The sequence below is a fragment of the Dipodomys spectabilis genome, unplaced genomic scaffold (assembly GCF_019054845.1).
Source record: "Dipodomys spectabilis isolate Male_0828 unplaced genomic scaffold, ASM1905484v1 ptg000084l, whole genome shotgun sequence".
NCBI lineage: Eukaryota > Metazoa > Chordata > Mammalia > Rodentia > Heteromyidae > Dipodomys > Dipodomys spectabilis.
This window is the reverse complement of record NW_024870761.1, coordinates 5,299,501-5,303,922: the sequence shown is the minus strand read 5'-3', so window position 1 is coordinate 5,303,922 and position 4,422 is coordinate 5,299,501. Positions and strand designations below refer to the sequence as shown.

General features: G+C 34.2%; 1 non-coding gene across 1 annotated transcript; it reads left to right on the top strand.

Moving 5' to 3' along the window:
* The first annotated feature begins 494 nt into the window (after nt 1–494).
* On the top strand, nt 495–597 carry LOC122111027. Its single transcript, XR_006147979.1, has one exon. It is a non-coding gene; the product is annotated as a U6 spliceosomal RNA (small nuclear RNA).
* Nucleotides 598–4,422: the final 3,825 nt, after the last annotated feature.

The window sequence follows — 4,422 nt, the reverse complement described above, 5'->3', positions numbered from 1 at the left end:
CCTCAGCACCACATAAGCAAAAAGAAAAAAGTTGGAACTGGCACGTTGGTTCAAGTGGTAGAGCAGTAGCTTTGAGCTGAAGAGCTGAGGGACAGCGCCCAGTCCCAGAGCTCAGGCCCCACTCACAGACTCCCACCCAAAAAACATTTATGTCCTGCCAAACAGTCCTAGTTTTGGCATATATAAGCAAATTCCCAAAATTAAATATGTTTAAAACATTAAAACTTTAAAAAAAACCTTAACACTTGCTTCAGTGTTCATTATGACAGGTACCTTGTATAAAATAATTGAATTCCTCCTCTTACACATCTCTTGAACAACAAATATCTGGAATTATTTTGTTTTTGACATGTCAGTCTTTATTCTTAAATGTGTGCTTATGTAAGAAGTACATGGTTCTAAAATTTCATGGCAATTCTTTTGAGCTTACTTTTTGTTGAATTGTCTAGTTTAAGAAAATAAATTACACTTTATATATAAAAAATGTTCTATGCTCAATTCAGCATCAAGTACTCTAACATTGGAACAATACAGAGAAGATTAGAATGGCCCCTGAGAAAGGATGACAGGCAAATTCCTGAACCATTCCATACTTTTACAACAGATGCTGGAGGTGATGTAGCCACAAGAGAACTGTACTGCATTCTTGGTGGGAGTGTAAACTTATTCAACCCTTTGGAAAGTACTATGGAGGTTCCTCAAAAGACTCCACATAGAGCTCCCCTATGACCCAGGAATCCCACTTTTGTGCATTTACCCAGATGATCACAAACAAGACCACACTAAAGCTACCAGCACAACTATGTTTACTGCAGCATTATTTACCATCGCTAAGATCTGAAACCAACCCAGATGCCCCTCAGTAGATGAATGGATCAAGAAAATGTGGTATTTATACCAATGGAATTCTATGCCTCCATCAGAAAGAATGGCATCACCCAATTTGTTAGAAAATGGAAAGACTTGGAAAAAAATATTAAGTGATGTAAGCCAGATCCAAAGAAACATAGGCCCTATTGTTTCCTTAATTTTTAATAACTATTTTATGTCTGAGATAAGCAGAAAAGGTTAAAAGCTTTGCACATATGACCAGATTAGGCAAATCAAACCCAAGATAGGAACACACGTGTGTTTTTCTCTTGCTTGTTATTGATTCTAACGTACTTATAACAGGTGATGTGTTTTTTTTTTTGTTTCTTTATATGTTCCTCCCCCATGCTATAACCCGTTTACACTGTATTTGAAGTTGGTGCGCCCACATCTTGTATATACGTTCCTCTAATTTGGGGAGGGAAAGGAAAAAAAACAAGATGCTTAAATAGGGATACAGGTTGAGCCATTATAACAATGAGATGCACAAGACACTATGATGAAAAATGAACTTTACAATTTAGGCAGGGGAAGTGTACTTAGGGAGGGGAGTGTGCTTGTAGAGGTGGGAGGGAAGGGATGGTAGGGGAACATAAAGGAGGAGGTAACAATGCATGTTAGGAAATGTACTCATTACCTTGCTCATGTATATGTGACCCCTGTGTACAGAATTTTACAATAGAAAACATATAACATGTTCTGAGATGGAAGAGTTTATTTCCTTTATTTTACTCATATAATACTGTTAACAAAGAAATTAATGCAAAACACTAATATGAAGGTATTTTGAATGTGTGTGTGTGTGTGCAAGAGCGTGTGTTCTCATCCAATTGCATGTATGTTGGTGTGCTCAGAGTTTGAAATCAGGGCTTCAAAGTCTTGCTAGGCCTTTCCTCTCTAGATTGGTGAGCTACTATATGAGCTACATCTCCATTCCTGGCCTGTTGCTAATTCATTGAAATTTTTGAAAAATAATCCTATGAATTTATTTTTCCCTCATTGGTTTCCAACTGTTATCCACAGATCTCTAGCTTCAGTGTTGATATGGCGAATAGTTAGGTTTACAGATGTGACCAACCAGCGCAAGTCTTTTAGAATAATTTTAAAAGTAGAAGAAAGTTTACTTCACGGGGTCCTGTTTTATCATTTATTTTTAAAGCATTTTGGAGTGATTATATGCAATTTTTTTTCGTTTTTTTGGATTCTTAACACAATAAGTGAAAATATTTAAAAGTTTTAGTACTTTTTAAAAAGGAAACAGGAACTATGGGACTGAAGAAATTTTTCTCTTATAAGCTCAGCTCTGTGCATGATAACCCAATGTCACCAACACAATCTGTGTTGAAGACCAAATGTAACAGAAAACTATCACCATGGGCAATAATTGCTATGCTATTATTTCTTGGAAATATGAATATTGAATTGAGAGTGTAAGAGAATGGAGAGATTTTACCTACCTTTTGTGTATTGCTGAAAGACTTTTGGAAACTTTGACTCATTTCTTTGCTCAAAGTGTGTGTTTGAGCCATGCACTTACTGCCTTTAATTACAATTTTTCCAAACACTAAAATGGTAGTAACATTAGCTTTATAGAAAATGTTATCTTAAGAATTAAGGGAAATAAAACTTGTGAAATACTTAACACAAACGTCTATGAATGAGTTTGAGTTTAGCCAGAAGTTTTTAAAATACTAAAAAGAATGCGATAAGTATTACAGAAACCATTACATGTAGTGAGCAATCAGAAGTAATGTTATCTATTGACCATGCTCTGCTTCCAAGGAAGCCAGGTGGATAACTTCTCACGCTGTAAATCAAACTGGTTATCTTATGTCTTGTTTGTGTAAAAATATCAGGGACAGAATGATGAAGGAATGTTGTAGACTGAGGTGAAGTCCATATGAAAATGTGAAAAACTGATAAAACATAAAAGTATCTTAGTAGTAAATTGTGTTTTACATTATTTAAAATACATCACAAAGATAAGAAAGACCTAGAAAAATGAATTCTCTTTTTGATGTCCTATCATAGGTCCTTGGATCAACTCTTTCCTCATTCTTGTAGAGGTTTCATCAGATGAGATGAACTGTATTATTTTTTTGTTTGCTTCCTTCCATTTATTCTTCATTTGACACCTCAACTAATTGAGACTGAAAGAAACCAAGGGGAATTAGACACACAGGCTTTGGAAAGAACAATCAATGTAAAATAAATAAAACACATACAGCCTTGTAAAAAGTCTGACTAAATTGAGTTATATAGTCTCAAGCGTCAACAGAAAATGATTAAGAAATATCATGCTATTGATAATTGAAAATGATAGGAGTTGCTTAATATTTTTACTTTCTACTACTTTGAATTAATTATTGATTTTGTATAGAGAGATTAAGGATGAGATTAACAAGAAACTAGATTAAAAATGGACAAAAGTTCTGAATAGACATATTCTTCTTAAAGCCCTGAAAAATCGCCAGTAAGTTTACAAAGTTGTTTAATACAACTCCTATGCTGGCTTAATGTTTTGTGAGCAGAAGTCATTAGAGAAATGTAATTCAAAATTACTATGATACTACTTCATAACTACTATAACTTTTATCAAAAAGATCAAAGGAATCAGGTGTGGTGGCAAAAGATTTTAATTCCAAGCATTTAGGAGGTTGGATAAGTCTAAGGCCAGTCTGGGGTACTGCACATAGCAAAAACCGGCACTTTATTACCTTTAACAAAGGTAATAATGTTGGTGAGAGTGTGGAGAAAAGGAGATTTTCTACACTCTTCTTCAAAATACAGATTAGTGTTCTCCTTGCAGAAAGTAATATGCAGTTTTCTATAGAACTCCAAAGTTAAAATATCATCTGCCCCACCAATCATGTGATTATTTCTCTCTGGGTAACTCAAATATATCTGTAGTTCATTGTTATTCACATCATTCACAACAACAGCCAATATATAAATCGAAGTACAGTGTTCAACTACAGACTAATAAAGCAACCGTGATACATGCACAAATATCTTTCTCTGTTTCATTCTTAAAATAGCAAGATACTTATGCCATTAGCCACAACTTACAATGACCTGAAAGATGTATTCTAAATGAAGAAAAATAATGTACTCTGATCTTTGTAAACACACACACACACACACAAACCAACCTCAAACATTAAGAGAGAAATTTTTTAAAAAGTAAAATAAATTGGAATTACTGTGGCATTTAGGTCACAATGTAGAAGATAGTAGATATACTGGTTGAACCGGTATAGAGTCGTAATGTACAACATGAGGATACAGGGGACAACACTGGCCTTACATAGGAATGAAGCTAAATTAGTACGAGTTGTTTTTCCGAGTAGGGGTTGCTCTTTTATTTGTTCTTCCTTCAGTAATGGATAAGATGAACGTAATTCTTTAAATATTCCTGCCTATTTGTAGAAATAATAACAAACAATATAGCAATAATGTTGCATGCTCAACATAGAACAAAATGTCAAATTAAACTACATGAGATTATCCTTGATGTAAACTAATTATTACAAATAAAAGAAACCATGGGAC